The 23,953-nt window shown below is 32.4% G+C and overlaps 3 non-coding genes across 3 annotated transcripts; 2 read left to right on the top strand and 1 right to left on the bottom strand.

The window, feature by feature from the left end:
- Window positions 1-4,788: 4,788 nt before the first annotated feature.
- On the top strand, window positions 4,789-4,860 carry Trnae-cuc (transfer RNA glutamic acid (anticodon CUC)). Its single transcript has one exon. It is a non-coding gene; the product is annotated as a tRNA-Glu (tRNA).
- Window positions 4,861-20,217: 15,357 nt separating this feature from the next.
- Window positions 20,218-20,289, top strand: Trnae-uuc (transfer RNA glutamic acid (anticodon UUC)). The gene has a single exon. It is a non-coding gene; the product is annotated as a tRNA-Glu (tRNA).
- A 420-nt stretch (window positions 20,290-20,709) lies between these two features.
- On the bottom strand, window positions 20,710-20,781 carry Trnad-guc (transfer RNA aspartic acid (anticodon GUC)). Its single transcript has one exon. It is a non-coding gene; the product is annotated as a tRNA-Asp (tRNA).
- Window positions 20,782-23,953: the final 3,172 nt, after the last annotated feature.

Here is a 23,953-nt window from a genome sequence, read left to right as displayed (position 1 = left end):
CGTGCGTTGATCGCAATGCGGTCAATCTGGTTGACGGTTGATTGATCAGGAGATTTCCATGTCCCCTTGTGGATATTGAGATGCGTGAACTGCGTACTAGCTAACAGAACGTCTCGCCCGCAGCGAAATCGACCAGCTTGAATCCGTTGTCGGAGGTGGTGTCGTGCAGGCTGTATCTCCCGATTATGCCACCAAAGATATCTTCTCTTCATAGCTTGGCATTAAAATCTCCTAAGACAAATTTAATGTCAAAGCCAGGGCACTGCTCATATGTTTTGTCCAGGAGCTCGAAGAATATGTCTTTGGTGTCTTCATCTTTCTCCTCTGTTGGGGCATGCGCGCATATTAGGCTTATGTTGGCGAATTTAGCCTTGATGCGGATTGTCGTGATGCGCTCGCTCACACTGTTGAAACTCAAGACTTTTTGCCTGAGCCTAGTTCCAACAACAAATAGACGCTGTCTTTGTTCTCGGTAGCAGTCGTCGTAGTAGATATCGCAGTCTTTTAGTTTGCGTTTGCCCGGTCCATCCCATCGCACTTCTTGGATGGCTGTAATATCTGCCTTGCAGCAGTTTAGGGCTCCCGCTAATTGTTCGGCTGCTCGTGGTCTGTTAATGGACCTAACATTCCACGTATATATCCGAAGTTCGTTGTCCTTATTTCGTTTGCGTTAATTATATATTAATTATATATTAATTGATATTAATTATGTTAAATTCATGTTTGCGAATTGCAAATTACTACTTTTTAGTACTTAAAGTGTTTTTATCATGGGGACATGAGGTTTTAAAATGATTAAAGATGCGTTGTTGATACACAAATTTAACTTAAAATGCAATTAATAACTTATTTTGCGATGAAACTTCTTAATTTGTTAATATTTCTGGGCGTTGATAACTTTTCGTGGAGTTGATATTCCCACCAAATATGTGTGTCATACACGAAAGATGATTCTCTAAACAAAAATGTAGACCCAAATTTTAACGCAGACCATACATTTTTGTTTTCTTATTATAAAGGAATTTGTAATTATTTATGTAAAGTTGTATTTGTTTGTTAACTTTAGCTTCGAGCACTAAAATTTGTGAGCAAAATGTTTGATTAGGTTGCAAGTAATTAAAAATAACTGACAAACACCTCACTCGCACCTATGCGGATCAATTCTGTATGCCAGAATTGTATAAGGATTTGAGTAATTAAAAAAGGTGGGGAGAGGGTAGTTGCCAAAAAAAATTCACTCTAGACTTAATGTGTCCATATATGTCACCTATGAATGAAAACCTGATTCGAAAAAGTGACACTTTTTACAAAAATTTTAATAATCTTGCATTTTAGTTTATGTATAACCCTACAATAGCTTTTCGGACATTTTTTTCTCAAAAACAAGTTCTTCCGTATCCAAGTTTAAGATCAACAGATACAATAATTATATGTGAAGGGTTTTCCAATTGGCGCGGGTAGATTTTGGAGTACCATGGCGGCCATTTTGTTTTGGTGACATCTGTCAAATCTTTTGTTTATAATTTAGTTCTTTATGCCAAATCATTATGGCAAGTTGCACAATTGGACAGCACGTTCAAATGATACAACTTTACTATAAAAACGAGTGTTCGATAACGAAAACGTTAAGCGCATTGTACCCATTTTACGGTAGACGTGTGGTGGCCCTTCACAGTCGAATCTTTAACGGTTGGTGGCCAAATTTAAGACGACTGGTTCAGTAAACAATCAGCCAAAAGCCGTAAGTTCAAGGAATGCACGATTTGCCAAGCGCATCGCTTTGGACCTGCGGTTCGTGAAAGTGTACAGCAGAAACCGAGACAGTTTATTGCTCGCCGTTCATAAGAACTCAGCCTTTCGCGTAGTTCAACTTGTCAAATTGTGCATCGGGACTTGGGCCTGCACCCGTACAATATCCAACTGACCCAGGAGCTCAAAGTTTGGTGATGCAACAGTTTTTAGGATATAATAAAAATGTAGCTTAAGAGTATAGTGGTATAATGAAGGTAAACCTGTTTCTAGCGTAAGAGCGTAATTTGGCGTATTCATCGGCAGTCGGAAGAGTTTTTTTTTTAAATATCGTAGCAGTTTTTCAACTTCTTCGTATGAACGGTAAGTTTGGCAACTATAGCACATTGATTCGAAGACCTTGTATTTTGTGGAGGTCTTAATTTCATTGTTCCCGATTATATCTTTCCAGGAGGAATTTATGAGCTTTTTAGCGGAATCCAGTTTTTTCTCAAGGTGGGGAGAAAACTTCATGTTTGATTGCGGTATAACACCAAGGTATTTGTATTGTGTGACTGTTTCAATTGATTCACCATCTGAAAAACCATTTTTCGCCGTTTTCCAATTTTGTTTGCCTGCTGCGAATGATCATAATTTTTGATTTTTCTAAATTTATTGCAAGACTTCAGGTTTTACAATAAGTATTGAGTTTATTAATAATAAGTTGAAGACTTTCAGAGATAAGTATTGAGTTTATTAATCATAAGTTGAAGACTTTCAGAGATGCAGCAAACATAATGATGTCGTCAGCATAAAGAAGCACTTTAATTCTTATTTCTGCTACGCATACTCCAGCAGGTAGATGAGAAGAAATATCGTCAAGGAACATTGAAAACAATATTTCATTCAGAAGACAGCCTTGCCTCACTCCTGATGTGGTGTTAAACCGTTCTGACATACTTTTGCCATCCCGCACCGATTTTCGAGTATTTTGGTACATATTTCTAAAGACTTTTAATAGCTTCGTAGACAATTCTTTCTGTGACAGTTTGTAGAACAATGCATTGCGATCAATAGAGTCAAAAAATGCTTTAAAGTCGACGAAAACATGTATAATTTATTATTTTGTTTCAGAAAATGTTGGACAATGGTCGTCACAGTGTAAATGTTGTCTATCGTTGAGTACACTTTACGAAAACCTGCTTGATACTCACTCAATACTTTGTTTCTTTCTATCGATTCGTTTATTCGATTAAGTAGAATTGCAGAGAAAATTTTTGCTGTTGAGTTCATGAACGATATACCCCTGTAGTTAGATGCCAAATTAAAGGCGTCAAGCATGTGCGTTAGGAACTCAATAGTAAACTCATTTTTGTAAAATTCTTTAAGGATTCGATCAGCACCTGGTGCTTTTCTGTTCTTAGAGCTATACAGGCTCAATAGTAGCTCATTTAGAGTTATTTCCCTATCAAGAAGATCATCTTCGACCAGTGGTTCTGCGTAGTGAAAGTTGTGCTCTTCCAAGTAGCATGGATTCAGCAATATTTTGAAGTGTTCGGTCAGTTTTCCTGCATTTAAGTGTATCCCACAAACGAAGTCTAGGCCTTTTAGTGACTTTATTTTTGTATAAAAACCTTTGGTATATCTTTTATATTAGATCTCTATACCTATTGCTTTGTAGAAATGTTTGCGTTTATAAAATCGTAATTCTTTATAATTTTTATTTGCAGTGATATATTTTCCTCTTAGGGTTTCGTTATGATCAATGGTGTTCCTTAATTTTCTTAGCAGATCAATTGATAGCTTTCTTGCGGTGAAGCATTCTTGGTCGAACCATTTTTGACGGTAGTTATAAGATTTTGGTGTGGTAGAATTTATGTGTACGACTTCCTTTATAGATTTGTTGAAAAAACGTATTTTTTCCTAGTTTCAAAGTTCCAATGTAGTTAAAAACGTTATGTTGATCTGGTTCAGTAACTTTGCTGCGTACATTTCTTTTGAACTATCTTTCCAGACGAGTTTTGGGGGTAGCGTTATTTCGTAGTGATATGAGGGGTTGTTTAGGCTGAGTTCTACTGAAAGAGGCATATGGTCAGAGAATGTTTTTACTCCTACTTCGAAGGACGATGTGATTTTTATCCATTCACTTGAAATTGCGCAGAAATCAGTTACTGACTTTCCTGATTCTCCAATGAAAGTTAATTCTTCTAGTGAATCATCTTTACTACAGCCATTAAGAATAAAAAGATCGTTTGTTTGAAACATTTCCATAAAAAGTCTACGATTTCTTATGACTGTTTGGTGTTTAGAATTTCGTGTTTTTGCTATATCTATGCCTATACAATTATTTTCGTCCGAGACTATCTGTTTATTTCCTATCCGAGCATTAACGTCACCGATCAGCATTATATTTTAAGACTGCAGTGTGTGCAGACAATCATCAAGCGCATTGAAATCATAATGATTTTATGATAATACATCCTCAAAAATCTACAGTTTGGTGTCACATAGCAAACAGCAAAATTGATATTTTGCATGAACGATTAGAGGGTAAGGTTATATCTAGGAGGGGTAATGTTAAGGTCATGCGATTTGACCCCGCTAGACTTTTTAATGTGGCGTTTCTTGAAGTCACAGGTCTTTGCAAATAATAAACCACAATCGACTGATGCCCTTAAGGTGAACAGACCACTGGCTATCGCTTAAATTCAGCCGAATCTACGCTGAAGTGTCATTGAAAATTGGACCACTCGGATCCGTGCCAACGTAAGAGGTCGAGGCGGGCATTTGAATGATTACATGGCATACATGCCCTTTTCAAATAAGTAAATAATTTTGTCAATACCTCACACACAGCTTGTTTTATTCCATTTCAACATCTACCCGCCCTTATTGAAAAACACTTTATAAGAGAGATATATGAAGACTGATACGAAACAGGAACTACACATTTAAGACTTATGATAAATGCTTATACAATATTCAGACGTCTTACTGATCCATTGTTAATAACTCTGTGTCTTCCTTTATAAATTGGTCATTTGTAACCCTAAAAATTACTCCCATATTGTCTAGTGGTTAGGATATCTGGCTCTCACCCAGAAGGCCCGGGTTCGATTCCCGGTATGGGAAATTTTTTAATTCAATTTTCTCGTCTTTTTTGAGAAATAATTTCGTTTAATATAACTCTTGTAGCTAGTTGTTTTTATGCTATTTCTATTTTGATTGGCATGATGGGTGTGGCGTAATAACGATAATTGATTATGTCAAGTTCGAATGCCACAAGCTTAAAAGACGTCTAAAACTAAAGTTGAAATTGTATAAGATTCCATTAAATAAAAAAAATGAGTATCCGCCTGGGTGTACACTTTTATATTTAATATTTCAAAAGTGAAGCATATCTTCTTGCTTAAAACGAAAAGTCGAATCATGTTCATGCAAATATTAAGATGTAAAATTATTGTCTCTTGAGATGACTGTTTGTAGAATCTATGCATACAAAAGTTGAGTTATTTATTAAAATAAATGGAAATTTATTTAATTTAAATATTGATGCTAAAATGAATAATTATTAATTAATTTAATAATCATAAGATGATATCTTGTAAAAGAATATTGATACAAAATTAATAAGGTTTTAAAGTGTTAAATTAATTTTTACTTAATTTAAGGCAAAAAAGCCGTTCAATACAACAATTAAAAATGTCTGCAAGAATTTTTTTGTTTAAATGTTTTTTGCAATTTTAGAATTAAAACGCATTTCCTTTAAGAAATGTCAGTTTTTTTCTTTTTAACTTCCCATAGGAAGTTATTGTAATGGGTCCGATTTGTCAAATTGAAAATTTTGACATTTCTCGACGTTTCAAGGTCCCTAGAGTCGAAATAAAAGATTTTTAGAAAGATGTCTGTGCGTGCGTGTGTACGCACGCAGAAAGGGCTCGCAAGAAAATTGCGTGGGTGGTTTTTTTTACCATAGCAGTTTGAAAAAAAGTTGAAAATTTTGGCTAACCCTAAATATTTTACGAACCAAAAACGCTAGAGATTTGAATTAAATTTTATATAATATATTGTAACATGATACCAAACAGGGATATTTTTTTGAAAAAAATCAATTTAACGGTTTTTTTTTTTAAATCAATAAAACTGACAAAAAAAATTGTCACTTCCAAAATTTTACTACTGAAATATGATTTCATCTCTAAAACAATTTTGTGGAACGAGGAATAATGTTTTTGACATCTGATAAAATTTTGAGCAAAATCTAATTGACAGTTTTTTCTATAAAAAATAAAAATCTAAAAAAAACATTACTCAAAGTTCGTAAAAATTGAATATCAATTCAAATATCTTTTCAAAAACTTGAAATTTAGGCTTCAAGTTTATTTTATCTTATAAAAAATATTGTTTTCAACATTTTGAAAAAAGTTGTGAAAAATCGAATTGACAGTTTTTTTGCAAAAAATAAAAACCTAAAAAAAAAATTTATAAAAGTTGGTAAAAATTGATTTTCGACTCGAATATCTTTTCAAAACTTTGAGATATTGGCTTTAATTTACTTTTATCTTTCAAAAAAACTTGTTGTCAACATATAATTAAAGTTTAAAAAAATCGAATTGACAGTTTTTCTTACAAAAAATAAAAACCTAAAAAAAATTTATAAAAGTTGGTAAAAATTGATTTTCGACTCAAATGTATTTTCAAAACTTTGAGACATTGGCTTTAATTTACTTTTATCTTTCAAAAAATCTTGTTGTCAACATTCAGTTAAAGCTTGAGAAAAATCGAATTGACAGTTTTTTTACAAAAAATAAAAACCTAAAAAAAAATTATAAAAGTTGGTAAAAATTGATTTTCGACTCAAATATCTCTTCAAAAATTTTAAATATTGGCTTAAAACTTATTTTATTTCACAGAAAATATTGTTTTCGATATTCAGTAATTTTTATATAAAAATCCAACAGTCCGTTTTTTCATAAAAAATAAAATCTACAAAAAATAGTACGCACATTTGGTAACAATTGATACGAGTACATATAGACAAACTTTTAAGCAAGACAAATCAACAGACTTGATGGAAAGTTATCAGTGTGGGTCGCGTCCCAGCCTGTTTTCTGACTTGTAATGTTAAGTAAGGGCAAGATATCGTCAGCCTCAAAAGAAGACCTCGCAACGTCACATAAAAAAAGATATTTGAAATCAATTTTCTAGGAAATGTTCTCAATTGTTATTCTATTATATAGCAAAGTTTATCATTTAATAAAGATAGAATTTAACTTGATTTATATGTCAAAGAGTTCCTAATCAACACAAAATATATTTACAATTTGTAAATTAAATGGTTTACTGACCATATTCAAATATTAGTTCGGAGATTTTGTAAAAATAAAACATTTATTTCCACTATATATTCGGAATATATTCTAAACTACAAATATTCGAACATAACCATAATTAATTATTATGAAATGAAATGACATTTAATCTTGTTGCAAAAAATAAAATATTAAGGTGCCACTATAGTCCTGAGTTAACTAGGGCCTCACCAAGCAAACTTCTCCATCTATATTTCGGTCCCTAGGTAGATCTCACCAGTGTCGCCCTCCAAGTTGGGTGAGGTCACTTTTCACTTGTACGCGCTAACTGGTACGTGATCTTCCTCTAGTGATCCTGTGGCTGTGGATTCGAAGACTTTCCAGGCCGGAGTATTGGTTTATATGAGCTATTCGTGATCCAGTAATCTTAGTCGTTGGACTTTTTCCCTTCTGGCAAAGTCTACGACACTGTACAGGCCATACAGTTCGTCATTCCATCTTCTCCTCCAATCCCTTTCTATGCATACGGAATCGAAGACCACACGAAGAACTTTTCTTTTGAAGCAACCCAAGGTGATGAGAGTCTTATATAGCGACTCTTTGGTCGAGGAGGCTAGTTAGATGAAGCCCTTAACTACCTCAAAGTTACGTCTGTCGATGGTGACGTTTTGACTGAGACATCGGTGTTGTAAGTCTTTCTTTATGACAGCATGTACTTTGTTTTTTTGCCCTCATTAACCGTTTAACCCATTTTTGCCACCTATACCTCAATACTCACAAAAGTCCCATTTACATCACGCTGAGTTCTTTCGATTATGTCGATGTCATTAGCATATGCTAGTAATGGATAGACTTTTGAAAGATAGCGACTCTAGTATTGTTGTGGGAGCTCTGCACTATTCTTTTAGACGTTCATGTATTACGACAGGGAAGATTTTATGAGCGATGTTAAGTAGACTGATGCCTATAAAGTTGGTGCAGTTAAGAGATCAGTTGGTGCATGCTTCCAGCTAAATTATCTATAGCTGATTTGAAGAGCTCAGTATTCAAGCCATATGTTCCAGTGTTTTTGTTAGACTAAGCTTAGATATGCAATCCTTAATTCATCATTCATTCTCAAAACTCCATAACAATTGATTGATATCCATGTACGTAATAGCATTGATAAGAGACTATCGAATGTCTCAGCATGCTTACTGCAAATTGAAATCGGTAGAAACAGACTTGTACACTCTGGTAAGAACTATCGAATACTCCCTATTATATTATGGTGGAATTCCTGGATATTGAGGTCGCTTTCAATAACGTCGACATCACTTCTGCTATGACGACCCCACTCAATCTGTGAGTTGATTAATCTAATGCTAAAAAGCAGGATCATTATCTCTAAGTTGGGAGATTTTTGCACAAAAATGTCTGCCAGTGGAGGCACTCCGCAAGGTGGTGTTCTGTCCCCTTTCCTGTGGAACATAGTGGTTATTGAAATACTAATATTCCTTGAGAAGGAAGGCTACAGAGTGGTTGCATATGCAGATGATGTTGCTATCGCCGTCACAGGGGAACATCCTAATAAATCCACTTAATAGGCCCACTAGATGGGCTGACCTCTGCGGACTTAGTATTAATCAAAAAACACACCTGGTCCTTTTCACTCGGAAATACAAGATCAGAGTAATTGTACCTCCTTCAATAAAATGTATACCACTAATTTTTACCAATGAAGACGAATATCTTGGTCTGATAATGGACAAAAAATTAAGTTGGAGATCTAAAATACAGGAAAGAGTTAAAAAAGCTACAGCAGCTCATCCAGAGATGAATGGGAAGACATAAAACTTCTGGATGACAAAAGCATTCATTTTTATACAGATTGACCCAAGACAAATGAGGAAGTTGACATTGTTGTGTACTTAAAAAAGCTTTATCTAAGCATCTCATTCCTCCTCCCTAATAATTGTAGCGTCTTCCAAGCGGAAATTTTAGCGATCAAAGAGGTTCTCTCCTGGCTAAGAGAAAACGTGATATCAACTTCTGATATCCGCATCTTCTCTATGAAGTCAGGCTGCTATTAAACCTCGTGACGGTGTCTTAACCAAATCTCAAACAGCCCTTGATTGTCGATGGTCTCTTATATGGAGATGGCGCAGCAAATTTAACATTCACCTATGTTGGGTGCCGGGCCACAGAGACATCACGGGAAATTGTAGAACCGATGAACTCGCCAAAAATGGAAACGTAATGCCTATATCTCACCTGAAAGGGAGGAGGAAGGTATACCGATAGCTACATGTAAACTTATGCTTAAAGAAATAGCTTTTGCGATAGCAAACTTTATGTAGCACAATTTACCAACATGCGCAGCCACAAAACTCATATGGCCTTCACTGGACTTAAAGCACTCTAAAGAATTGTTATCTCAAAGCAGACTTCATATTACCTCCCTAATAGTTTTCCTTGCGGGACAATTCGACTTGGTGTAGCCTCAAATGACTTCTTGAGGAGCTGTATGGACGAAGAAGAAGAGGAAACAATCTCTCTCTGGGGGATTACTCTTTTGATAATCCCAGTGAACTAGCTAAAGAGGATATCAAATATCTTCTTCGCTTTATAAAAAGCTCTAAATGGTTCGACTAGTAAGAAATAATTCTCTAGATTCATGTGCGTCAGAGGCAGCTTTTCTTAATGCATTTTTCTGTGTGCTCTTCTTAGCTTCATAAAATCGTAAATCCGTGTTGCATCTGATCTACAATTAATTAGTGAGCTTTAACGAAAATTCAATTTGGAAAAGCCCTGTACAAAATAATTGAATACCAAATTTGAACTTAAATTCAAAGATGGACCGTTGAAGAATCTCTTTTGTCCTTTGTCCTAAGTTCTAAATGACATTTATATTATAATTTTGATATGATAACGGCAAATATGTATGAACGTTAACATTCATGAATGTCTGTCAAACATTTTCAATTTTCTTACAAACTTCAAATATCGAAAATCTGTTTGAATTAAATATGTACAAAATATGTTAGGTTTTAAAATATGCCTTTTCATCTGGTTTATCGATTCGTTCTGTTTTGATCAAACTTCCACCTACAGCTGGAAGGCTAGGATATTATGTTAACAAGGATTTTATTATTCACAAAACACGATGCGTTGAACGCAGAAGTCTTCCGTAAATGATGTCGTTTTTAATAAATAATTTGTACGTCATTTTCCCATTCTTTATGCATCGCAAACAATTCCACATACAGAGCAGGAGCACGCATTTCTTGACTTACATAGGGTCCTGTCTACACGAGGACGACTCACTGATTCTATTTGAAATGAGAATAGAACAACAAAAGCAAGCATATAACATACAAAAATGTATAGACACATTGAACTGCTAGGCTATAGCAACAACAACAATAACTAAAACTGATGTTTCCAACTCATCTGACAATATGTTTGCATTGGCTGTCAGGAATACAAAGAGGTCATTGATAATAATGTTCACGATGTTGCTCCTTTGCTTCCTACAAAAAGTTTCTTCCTGCATGCTGTATATACATGGGTATCTGTTTTCAGAGCTAAAGCTGAAGCTAAAGGCGTCCCCTATATGCCACAGCCTGCAAATTAAGTCATGTCATTCTTGGAGAAAGATACTAACTTCATTTCTATTCGAACCCCGCACCAGATTGCATGTCAGAGAGCGATGATACAACAACAAGCAGCCAAAGAACCCATTGCTGATCGATAACCTGTAGGTACGGTACCGTACATACAGAATATACGGCGAGAGTGAGTACCAGAAGTCATTGTCGAGGACCACGCACTGCAATCCGGCACAGCATACAAAGTGTGTAAATAAAAAGGGAGCAGCGCATCCCTCTGGGTTCTGGAGTTCTGGCTTCTGGTTTGTGTTTGTATCAAAACACACCCCAAACAAGGATCCATTTCAAATCTAATAAACAAGGACCAGGGGGTTCCACCACCACCATTACCATCACATGGCTTTTGGAATGCTCCCCCAAAATAAAAAAAATGAAGTCAGTGTTTGTTGTTTCTTGAAGGAGTTGGAGAAGAAGAAAAAACATAACATTCTTCCAGAGGGTTTGTTTTTTCTGTTTATTCTAGTTTAGTGTCCTTTGGGGAGCTCTTCAAAGGATATTTAATAAAAAAACACAAAAAAATGTATAAAAAAAAGATGAACGAAGACATCTAGCGACCGCATTTATACATCAGGATACTACACTCAATCCTTGTTTTCTTCTCTAGTTTTTTTTTTTTAATATCCTTGCATTACCAGGGTTCTTGTGTTGTTGTTTATCCTGAAGGGACATAGGGAGGATATATTGTTACATAAAAACAAAAAAATGATTCCCAAAAGAATTGTTGTGCAGAGGTAATAGTTGCTCTCTCTGTCTCTGGATAAGGGGGGCCTTATACACAAACCATTATATGAGCACAAAAAAATAGTATTGCGTCCACCTGCAGCAGAATTTTTATGTTGTGCTAACGCAGGACCCTTTTTTTCATTTTCATTTTCATTAGAAAAAGGATGTCCAATAGAATGTTTTACCGCGGGCAAAGTTCAATTTATTTTTCTTTTATTTTTGTTTATTGTTGTAACCACACTATGCATTTTATCTTTGCTGATGACGAAAAAAAAACAACAACAACATTCTTCAGTCGCATGCCAAGTAAAGGCTGAAGTTTAGGGCTCCTTTGGGGCTGTTGCGCGAAGATTGCATCTAAGGGATCATAGAGCTAGATTTGTTGGTTGCGGAAATTGAAAATACTACTGATAATTTGGGGTTAAATTAACCGAGGGCTGCGGCGGGAAAATGTACAGAGCAAAGATTTATTGAGTGCGATTAAAAAAGGGATTATTTAAAGGGATTTAAAGGATTCTTTATTGTGATGTGGTTTCATTTTGGAATGTTTTTGTTAAATAATGCTGAAAATAACAAAGAAAAAATGGCACTTGACTTGTAGTTTGTATCAAGTTACTTAGTATCATATCAAAATAAATGTCAAAGAAATGTTACTATTTTAACCAATTTTAGTAAGAAGCTTTGAAAATTTATATATAAGTTTTGACATATTGTAATGCTTTGTATAATTACGTGATTATAGAGCAAGAGGTGTTTACGAGAACAAATTTTGTATCATCTGAAGGAATTTGTGATTTTTTTTACATTAAATTTTTGGGGATATCATAAAGGAATATTAAGTTCCTGATCATCTGCAACTTTCTCGTATTCGGACTTAACTATTTTCTAAAAGCTAAAAATTAAGGTTGTACCACAAATATTTATAAGGTGCCTTTGAGATCGTCACGTTGAAGTGTCTCAGAGGGATCACTTTGAATGCTTAAAGTGTGGGTCAGCGTTTAATTGAGAGTGATCCGGTCGAATACCAAGAATCACGATACAGCACGACCGATTGGAATTTGCTCGTCTCCAGCAAGATTGAACCGCGTCCGATTAGGGGATATAGTTCTCGCAAGGTTTTGTTTACGCTCACCAGATGGACGTAAAAGAGTGTGGAAAAAAACAGGTGGGAGATACAATTTGACATAGTTTAGCAGCGGGAAAATTTTTGGGGGAGATTACGTTACTTTATGGTGTTGGCAGGAATTTCCATGCATCGGTGAATTCCAATAATTACATAACCAACATTTTGGAAGAATATGTGGTTACTTTCGCACCATTTATTGGTAAAAATTTCTTGCTGGTTAAAGAAATTGCGAGGCCTAACGTTGCCAAGTGCATTACGGACTTTGGAAGAAGTAGACATCGATGTAATATCTGGGCCTGCTATGATCCCGGACATGAATTCCATCGAAAATATTTGGGATCTGCTAGAAAAAATGATAAGGATGCGCCCTGTTCTTCTCAAGATGCTAAGTGGGCTGAGATCTGGTCAGATTGATTAGTGAGATAATTCGGACGACACGATCGTAAAAAAACCTTATTCGAGGTATGCCGAGGCGAATTAAAGCTTTAATAGATGTTAGGGGAGACAATACCCACTACTCAGTGAACTAAAACTCATTTATTTTATGTTTTATTATAAAAGTTCTACTCATCTCTTTATTTCGTACAAAAAAATAATAATATTTAATTTTAATAAAAATACTCAATTAAAAAAAAATGGAAATTATTGCGAATTTCAAGGTGCGCCACTTTTGTTGTAACTCATTGTATGTAAGGAAATTTAAAATCAGTTTTTACTTTTGGCATTATGAAATTATATGGCAAGTATTTCAAGATATTTCCAACCCGAGATTTCAATTAAACATGCCAATACGGAGCAGAGAAGTCAAAAAAGTGATTCAGGTGATTCCGTTGGTCTGATTGTTTTACGTCGTCTTTAGAGCATATTACATTGCTTCGATTTTTCCGTTTCGATTTCTTATGAAACTTAAATATAAAACGTACATTTATAATCGATTAATAACAGGATATTTCTAAAAAAAACATTAAAAACACAAAACGCTCTTCCAGAAAAAAAAGAGGCTGGGATGCGACCCACACTGATAACTTCCCGTCCCGTCTGTCGATTTCTCTTGCTTAAAAGTTTGTCTATATGTATTTTTACCAAATTTGCGCACTATTTTTTGTAGATTTTATTTTTTATGAAAAAAACGGACTGTTAGATTTTTATATAAAAATTACTGAATATTGAAAACAATATTTTCTCTGAAATAAAATAAGTTTGAAGCCAATATTTTTAATTTTTGAAAAGCTATTTGAGCCGAAAGTAAATTTTTACCAAGTTTTAGTAGGTATTGTTTTTTTTAGAGTTTTATTTTTTGTAAAAAAACTGTCAATTCGATTTTTTTTTAAATTTTACCAAATGTTGAAAACAATATTTCTTATAAGATAAAATTAGTTTGAAGCCAATATTTAAAATTTTTGAAGAGATATTTTAGTCGGAAATCAATTTTTACCAACTTTTATACATTTTTTTCAGGTTTTTATTTTTTGTAAAAAAACTGTCAATTCGATTTTTTTCAAAATTTGTCCTAATGTTGAAAACAATATTTCTTATAAGAAAAAATTAAAATTAAATAGAACCTATTATCTCAAAGTTTTTAAAAGATATTTGAGTCGAAAATCATTTTTTACGAACTTTTGTTAATTTTTTTTGGTTTTTAATTTTTTGTACAAAAACTGTCAAATCGATTTTTTTCAAAACTTTAACTGAATGTTGACAACAAGATGTTTTGAAAGATAAAAGTAAATTAAAGCTAATATCTCAAAGTTTTGAAAAGATATTTGAGTCGAAAATCAATTTTTACCAACTTTTATACATTTTTTTTTAGGTTTTTATTTTTTGTAAAAAAAAATTTCAATTTGATTTTTCTCAAAATTTTGTCAGATGTCAAAAACATTATTCTTCGTTGCACAAAATTGTTTTAGAGATGAAATCATATTTCAGTCGTAAAATTTTGGAGGTGAGAATTGTTTTTTCAGTTTTATTGATTTAAAAAAAAACCGTTATATGGTTTTTTTTCAAAAAATATACCTGTTTGGTATCACGTTACAGTATATTATATACAATTTAATTCAAGTCTCTAGCGTTTTTGGTTCGTAAGATGTTTAGGGTTAAGCAACATTTTCACTGCTATGGTAAAAAAACCACCCACGCAATTTTCTTGAGAGCCCTTTCTGAATCATCTGTATTACAAAATTTATTTGAAATCGATATCTCTTCTGGTTCTTGAGCTATGGACAACGAAAAAAACGTCGCGAACGTACGGACGTACCGACGTACAAACGTACGTACACTCGCACGCACAGACATCTTTCTAAAAATCTTTTATTTCGACTCTAGGGACCTTGAAACGTCGAGAAATGTCAAAATTTTCAATTTGACAAATCGGACCCATTACAATAACTTCCTATGGGAAGTTAAAAATACCGATAATTTCCTGTTCCGACTTTCAATACTTTTCATAACTTTTTCAAAATATCAACAACAACATTTTCTGAAAGACTTAAACAAAATTTAAATCAGTATCTTTCTTTGTTCTGTTGAATCGAAAACTATTTTTTATTAGTTTTCAGATAGATTTTTTTTTTGTAAAATGTATCAAATAAAAATCCGTCAATTGGATTTTTATTCGTTTTAGAGTCCAGTCACCTTGAAACGTTCGACTAATGTCAAAATGCTCAATACCAAAAATCTCCCCGTTAACAAAAAGTTCGTAATGGGATACCAACATAAAGCCTTAGTTCAAAACTTCCAAATACAAAATCCCCACATTAAAAAAAAAAAACAGAAATTCACTATCCCCAAGTATAACATCTCTAAAATTAGCATCTTCAGGATCTAAATCTTAATGCACATAATCCACAAATGTAACCCCCAAACCTAACATTTTTTAACGCCTCGCAGTCGTCTATAGGCCTGTTGAGTTTCTTTTTTTTTGTATTCTTTTAACAGTAACGTTGAGCTGTTCATCAAGGTAAAATGCAGAAACTGCTTTTGCTGATGAGAATAGTCACCATCAGGTTTCGTACTTTACTTCGATCGAAGTAGATTTATTTCGGAATAAAATCTAATTGTCTAATTTTTGTATATAATATTAATAAGAGAATAAAAAGAAAATAACTTTATTTTGTTCTAAATTATTCACAAAACCCAAAACATAATTTCTTAGGTATCCTCGAAATATGGTTAGGGGATTTTTAGTTGAGTATTTTTACTTTAGAACTAGGGTACCTAACCCGTTTTTATTGTATTTAAATGACATTTTGGATAATGAACTTATTTTGCAGATATATATTATAATCTGTTAGGTACTTCTTTTAAAAAAAAGGTAGTATTTTGATACAAGAGCTAGTTGGTGCGTCGCCGCCGCAATAACTTATGGAATTATGTCTTAATTTTTCAACTCCTATCTTAAGCCGTAGAAGAAAAAACTCCGAACGTGCAAATTTGCAGAATTAGTCCAAGAGTTAAGTTAAAAATTAATATTTATTTTTTGTAAAAAAAACGACTATTTAAATTTATGTTAATATTTATATTGATACTAGCTGACCCGATACACGTTGTTTTGTCATATAAATAATTTCTAGAGAATATTTTTCTAGAAATAAATATCTTATTGGTAATGATGTGGTGTATAAGTGGAAGAGATATAGAGCATTGTAAAGGGTGACAAGATATTAAACGAAGAATTCACCAAACAATTTTTTTTAATTTATTAAAATTAATTCTTTAAAATTATAAAAATATAGCTAGTTATGACAATACTACAAAAATACAATATCAATCCCTTAATGCAACAGAGTGTACAATATTTTTTGTGATCAAATCTTTTCCCAATACAAACAAACTGTATGGTTTGTCCATATGAAAAGCATGAAGTGCTCAAATCTAAGCCGCAGTCAGACATCTTGTGGCCTTGAGACTTATTGATAATCATTGTAAATGCCAATCTAATTTGAAATTGAAGGCGTTTGAATTGAATTGGCACATCTGTGGGTATAATAGGGATTAACGGTAGTAATATATTTTCACCTAGGAATTTTTCATTTAGAATTATGGCCTCAATAACATTTTTTACTAAATTTTTAATCGTATGCCGTTACACAACCGTGGTGGGTTCAAATTACGAGGCAAAATTACCGGAGATCCAACCTTTAGCTGTGGACGGATCAAAACGAAGGATGGGGTTGGTGGAGGCGTATACTCAGATAGACTAAACTTGAGTCTCTCCTTTCGTCTACTCGATCATTGTATCGTGTTCCAAGCTGAAATCCTGGCTACAAAATCTTCTTCGCCCATTAAGTTAATTTGCAAAAATTTAGATGCTTCGTTAGGCATTGGCAGTAATGAGCCCATTTGGTGATAAATTTGGCCTTTGATTTTAAATGTTGAATTGAATTGTTGACCATTATTATTGGTAGAAATATTCTTAACTTTTTCTGTTGCTCCGAATGCTGTCATTTAGAAACCCGAATTAGATGTTCGAATTGTCTTTAGGAACAGATTAGAATCTGGATCTGTGCCGACAAGTAAACCGTTCAATGGTTCCGGTGGTGTAGTTGCACCTTTCCTGATGAACAACATATTCCGGGTGTCTCATTTTTGAACTTAAGAGCTTTGCAATGCGGACATTCCTTGTCCATAGCACCAATTACCACTTTTAAATGGGCAATGAATTATATGTAAATGATCGATGTACCTTTTGACACTGCTGGTCACTTGCTCTGCTAGCTGTCAAACGGAGCGCTTGCATATGTTCTATTCATCTTTGTTCATTTCTTCTAGCTCGTTCATCTTCTGATTCAGCTTAACGCAATCGCGCCATGTCCACACGCGCATTGGTATTATCTTGTTGAGTGTGTTCTTCTGTTCTTTGAGTACTTTGCATTTCGCATGCCTGCAGATTTACGTGTGTAACAGCCCAAAGAAGTTCTTCTGCGTTTTGCTGAAATTCAATTAGTGAAAAGCAGTATATTTAATAATTATTCGTGTATTTTCGTTTATTATTTCACTTACCATTTATAACAATTTTCCTGTATAATAATTTTGACAAATATTTGCACATACCGGTTTAAATGTTCTTACTATAGTGTCTTACAATAATAAAGAAATAAATAAATAAATGAAATATAATACGTTTTATACAATAGCCGTTGTTCACGGGAGCTTGCGTAGTCTTAAGTGTTTTTGAGGTAATATTAATTCAGTTAATCTGAGAACTAAACTTATAAAATTATGCATAAAACAAAAATAAATAAACAATTACCTACAAAGTATAATTGATCAATTATCACTTCCGCAGTTATCGACAGAGTTTAAAATTATCAATTAAACAATATTTATCAAACAAAAGCACTTAGATATATAAACAATATATAAAAACCTATTCTCAGGCCTAACAAATGTATATCCAAAATTTCATAAAAATTGGTTAAGCCGTTTCGAAGGAGTATGGCAACTTACACAGTGCAGGAGAATTTAACATATTAGAATTTAATTTATATTTATATTTATATTTGTGTTTATATTTGTATTTATATTAATATTTATATTTATTAGGGTGATTCATTTTCCTGGTGCTCAAGCAAAATATTAATTTCCTTATAGAAAACAAAATTCTCATCAATATTTGAGATGCATAAATTGTTTTAATTTTTTCACAAGGAAATATTTTTGAGCTCAAACAAAGCCTTTTAACAGCTTATTCGGAAAAAATAAAATTTGCATTCTCAACCAATGCAAATTGGTACTGTTCTTAATGCTGTACCGAATTTAAAATACATTTTAGGAGAAAAGGTTTCAAAAACATCAATTTCAGAAATATAATTGGCATATGAAAATAATAATATAAGCCTTGAATTAAGTATTTAAAGATTAATTGTTATGCCAAAAAAGGAGATATTTTTGCTATAAAAATGGAAAATAAAAGTATACCATTTCGTATAAATAAGTTTACTCGATTTTATTGCAGTGATACCAAACCAAATAATGGTTTTAACTTTTTGTATTGAAACTTTACCTAAATATAATGGGTGATAGTACTTTTGTTTTACTTTTTCAACCAAAGGGAGCCGGTATTTTAACGAACCTATTTTTGGGTACATGCTGATAATGTTTGAGCTTTTGCTTTAACATTGTAGGTATTTTCATTATTTGTTTTAGAGGTTTCAACAAAATGTATTGTTGAAATAACCATCTGATACAGATATTTTACTTTTTGACTTGGAATATACCCTTTATATATTGCTATTGGTAACGACTAGGTTTTGAACAAAATAATAAAGATCTCTTTCCAATACATTATGGGAAACCAAGTGACACCATTTATATTCATGGTGTTGCCTATACATTAAAGCTATTTTCTTTGATCGTTTAAGAGGTTCCAACCATACGAATTGTTGAAATAACTATCCAATATAGCTATTTTACCTATTGACTTGGAATAGTACCTCAAGATTAGATTAGGATTAGAAGGGATTGGTTATTTTCACAATAATAAAGATCTTTTTCCAATACATTATGGGAAACCAAGTGAAACCAATTTTAGTAGGTGCATTAACCATATGCCTTTGCAATGATATTAATGTGAATTGACCTTTTAAAATGTTAAATTGCACCCATAAAATCGTTTTTTTTTTAACTTTTTATTTCTATTTTCACACATTTATGTTATTGTTACCAAATATTGCCTATTTATCAACAATTATTGGTATTTAAGCTGTACATTTATAAGAACCTACAGTGTAGGAAATTGTCCATTTTTACTTAGATCTGTTAAATACCCTACATATTTTGTTATATTGCCTATACATTTTAGTGTTTGGACTCATTGCCTCATCATTATGTTTTGTAACAATTTATTATTGGAATGTCAACAATAGAAGTATAATATTTTTCTAGAATTTATTGTAATATCACCCAAATAGTACCTATAGTATTTCCATAGTTCGGAAATGTTACTAACCGTATTGTAACATTAACCAGTAAGTTATTGCAACTGCAACAAAATGTAAGGGTATACTTCCTACCCGAATTGCTAGTACGCCTGCTTATTATCATTATTTGTGTTTTTCCAATACACATTGTTCTATTTGTAATCAAGTCTAGGGGAATTACCTATTTTGCATAGGAAAACGTCGATTTTTGCTATTCCTATAAAGCTAAAAAAAATTATGGAAGTTTACCTAATTTTGATAGTGATTTTTAAAATAATTGAAATATTATCCAAATTTTTGAAAAATTGCCTATAATTTCCGTAACAATACTTTATAGGCATTGCTCCCGTTCAATTTTTTCTGAGTGTACTTAATAATATTGTTAAAATGTATTTATCTTATTAGTATAGAGTGGCGGTGCTTATTTGTAAGTGAACAGTGTTTATATATGGCCAAGTGGTGTAGTGAAGTCTTTGCCTAAGTCAAGTAATTCAAGTTTAATAAAGAAACCTATAAAATGGGCCTGAATTCAACAACACCTTATGTACTGAAATGAAAAACTAAAACTAAATACTTTAAACCCTATAAGAACTATTTCAATAGAAATATATTTAGTTCGCAGTTGTTATTTTCCCTTAACACATTTTGATGATCTCAATAAGATGTGATTCAAGCCTATAATACAATATTTACAAAAATATCCATTGATATGACCTTGAGTAGTTATATTTATTAATAACATTTTGCACCCGAAAATTATATCCCATATGGTCTAGTGGCTAGGATATCTGGCTTTCACCCAGAAGGCCCGGGTTCGATTCCCGGTATGGGAAATTTTTTTCATTTTCATGACAGTCTCGTGTCATCTAATTATTACGTTTAACTAAATCTTTTGCAGAAAACAAAATTAAAAATTAAGTGGCTTTAATGAATAATAATTAGTTATCTAAGAATATATGCATTTATATGTGCTGTGGGTGGTTAGAATTGAAAAGAGCATATTTTTAGAAAGATAAATTCAATGAAATCTGTAATTACCTTCTTCAATGCCAAAGATGATAACATTCGTTTCTAAGGAAACCAAAACTCAGGCACCAAAACGACACCAACACTCAGGCAATGGTTTGACTTTACATTTACTTATAGAATTATAGTTTATTGATGCATACGTTCATTTATAACATTTCTTTATAAATTACTCACAAATATTTAAAAATTAAAGAATGTTTTAGAAAAAAACCCATCTCATAGATCTCCCCGACGGGGAATTGAACCCCGGTCTCCCGCGTGACAGGCGGGGATACTGACCACTATACTATCGAGGACTTGAAAAAATGGTGACGAATAATATTTTTGTACTAGATAGACTGTCTGCACATGCAGGGCGTATACGTAATATTATTATTGATTATTGATATTGCTTCTAAAATGTTGTTAATTTTAGGAATATTACCAAATATATTGTCTTAGTTCTTATAGTTTTAAATTATGTAATTAAAGAAAGAGAATGTTGTTGACCTGCCAGTAAGGTTCAATAAATGTCTAGATTGCCAATTATTTTACATAAACCTGCATACATAATAACTAAAAATAGATATTGGAATCTAAGTTTTATTTTCAATCATTTAATAGAAGTGGAACCTGAAACCAATCATATAATAAAGTGCTAATGTTATAGATAGTCTGCAAGTCAAGAGGTGTACAACATACATATAGTTTAAAATATTAATACGAGCGTTACACGGAAAGAAATGCATTGCGAATATCATAATGTCAGTATTAGTGTGACGCAATACTGTATGGCTTAGAAGATTTCCGTTGTATAAAATGTTGTAAGCATAGTTAATTTGGCCATACTGAGAATAGTAACTTCGACAATAGTTGTAGCCGATACGTCTGACGCTGACTGGCGGCATGTACAAAGCTCCTAGCAGAAAAGTCTATACATTATGTCCCTTATGCTTACATACTAAATATATTTGATTCAATCTGAGTACTTAGAATTTCAAAAAAATTAACACAAATAATTGTTTAAATTTCACTCGGACTGTTTTTATACTGTTTATTATTTATAATCACCTTTCGTCTTTCAAGTAAGCAGTTAGATATAGTAGTTATACCCATGCACTATTGGCAGTAATCCAATAAGGGAATTGATTATCACGCCATTAATTATAGCGGGAAAAACTAGTAGCATTGCGACATCTCCGGTACAGTATGGGGCTGAAGATAATACTGTCTCATCAAACGTACTATGTGCCCTTGTGTTACAAAATCCCATACTTATAGGAGTTGTTGCAAGACAATGTAGGAATATCACCGATACTTTTTAAGTATTGGTCTCCAGGCCATACTAGTATTCTCATAAGTGCCATACACTTCTTTCCGTGTACTTTGGGACACATATATATTGTACCTAAGATAAATGATAGTAAGCAAGTTTCTTGTATGGATTTTGGACTTGTTATGTTTGAAATGTAAAACAATAAAAGAGGCTGGGATGCGACCCACAATGATAACTTCCCATCCCGTCTGTCGATTTGGCTTGCTTGTTGGATTTTTACATAAAAATTACTGAATATAGATAACAATATTTTCTGTGAAATAAAAAAAGGTTTGAAGACAATATTTTTAAATTTTGAAAAGCTATTTGAGTCGTAAGTAAATTTTTACCAAGTTTTAGTATTGTTTTTTTTTATAGAGTTTTATTTTTTGTAAAAAAAAACTGTCAATTCGAATTTTATAAAAATTTTACCAAACGTTACAAACAATACTTCTTATAAGATTAAATTAGTTTTAAGTCAATATTTAAAATTTTTGAAGAGATATTTGAGTCGAAAATCAATGTTTTCCAACTTTTATACATTTTGTTTAGGTTTTTATTTTTTGTAAAAAAACTGTCAATTCGATTTTCCTCAACATTTTTCAAAATGTTGAAAACTATATTTCTTATAAGATAATATAAGCTTGAAGCCTAAATTTCAAGTTTTTGAAAACATATTTGAATCGATATTCAATTTTTACGAACTTTAAGTAATGTTTTTTTAGATTTTTATTTTTTATAAAAAAAATTGTCAATTAGATTTTTCTCAAAATTTTATCAGATGTTAAAAATATTATTCTTCGTTGCACAAAATTGTTTTAGAGATGAAATTATATTTCAGTCGTAAAATTTTGGAAGCGACAATTTTTTTTTCTGTTTTATTGATTTATAAATATGTATTATATTGATTTTTTTTTCAAAAAATATATCTGGTTGGGATCACGTAACAATATATTATATACAATTTAATTTAAGTCTCTAGCGTTTTTGGTTGGTAAGATATTAAGGGTTATCCAAAATTTTCACCTTTTTTTCAAACTGCTATGGTAAAAAAACCACACACGCAATTTTCTTGAGAGCCTTTTCTGCATCTTTCTGCCTTATTATCTGTATAATAAAATTTATTTGAAGTTGATATCTCTTCTGGTTCTTGAGCTATGGAGGACGAAAAAAACGTACGGACGTACAAACGTACGTACACACGCACGCACAGACCTCTTTCTAAAAATCTTTTATTTCGACTCTAGGGACCTTGAAACGTCGAGAAATGTCAACATTTTCAATTGGACGCATAACAATAACTTCCTATGTGAAGTTAATAAAAATCACTTCCCTTTAGATACCTAGTTTTATTGCAGTTGTAAGTTTGATTTTACAAATAAAATGTTTTGGAAAGTTTACAAAAATAGTACTTTTTTACATTAAAATATATTGCTCAGTTTCGTCATGAGTGAAATAATTGATGAACTTATCATAAAGATGAAGATTTGCAAAGTAGCCATTTATCTAAGTTTTAAAATTTTTAATGTTTAAAATATCTACATATTTTTGGAAATTCTGCTTTAATAAACACATTTAATTTTGAAAATTTTGTCCCGAAGTAATTTTACCAGAACAAAAATCAAGTCGAAGAAAGAGAGTCATGTGAAGTTCACATTTTCAAATTAAAGTTATTACTATAAATTCGGCAAGCAGCTGCCTTAAACTGCGAGTATAAAATTTCATACAATAAAACTCCGTTATTACCGCTTATTAAAACATTTTGGAACGTTTTCTTAAAAAAAACATGTTTAGGGTGTATAAAAACATCTACTGTAATTTTTGTTCCTAAGATTTGTTTCAAATAAAATATGAACTAAAGCTACTGACGTAAATGTTTTTTTTTTTCCATAGATATCAAGACAATACATATACAAGTAACACTGGTTAGAAGTTTCAATGGAGTGGGATCTGGAACACTATTGCAATTTTTATTGTGGAATTCAGCAGTTTTTTGAGATTTTTTTTTCGATCTTGGCTCTTCAACAGATTATTTACGGGCTGGGTTCGAAATCTTGTATGGATCATAATTCTGTATTTCAAAATTCTGTATGTACAAAATATTGTATTTCAAAATTCTGTATCTTAAAATTCTGTATACACATGTTGAAATACAGAATTTTAAAAACAAATTA

The sequence above is a fragment of the Eupeodes corollae genome, chromosome 1, assembly GCF_945859685.1.
Source record: "Eupeodes corollae chromosome 1, idEupCoro1.1, whole genome shotgun sequence".
Taxonomy (NCBI): Eukaryota; Metazoa; Arthropoda; class Insecta; order Diptera; family Syrphidae; genus Eupeodes; species Eupeodes corollae.
The sequence above is the reverse complement of the archived record's forward strand: the minus strand, read 5'-3'. Positions and strand labels throughout refer to the sequence as shown.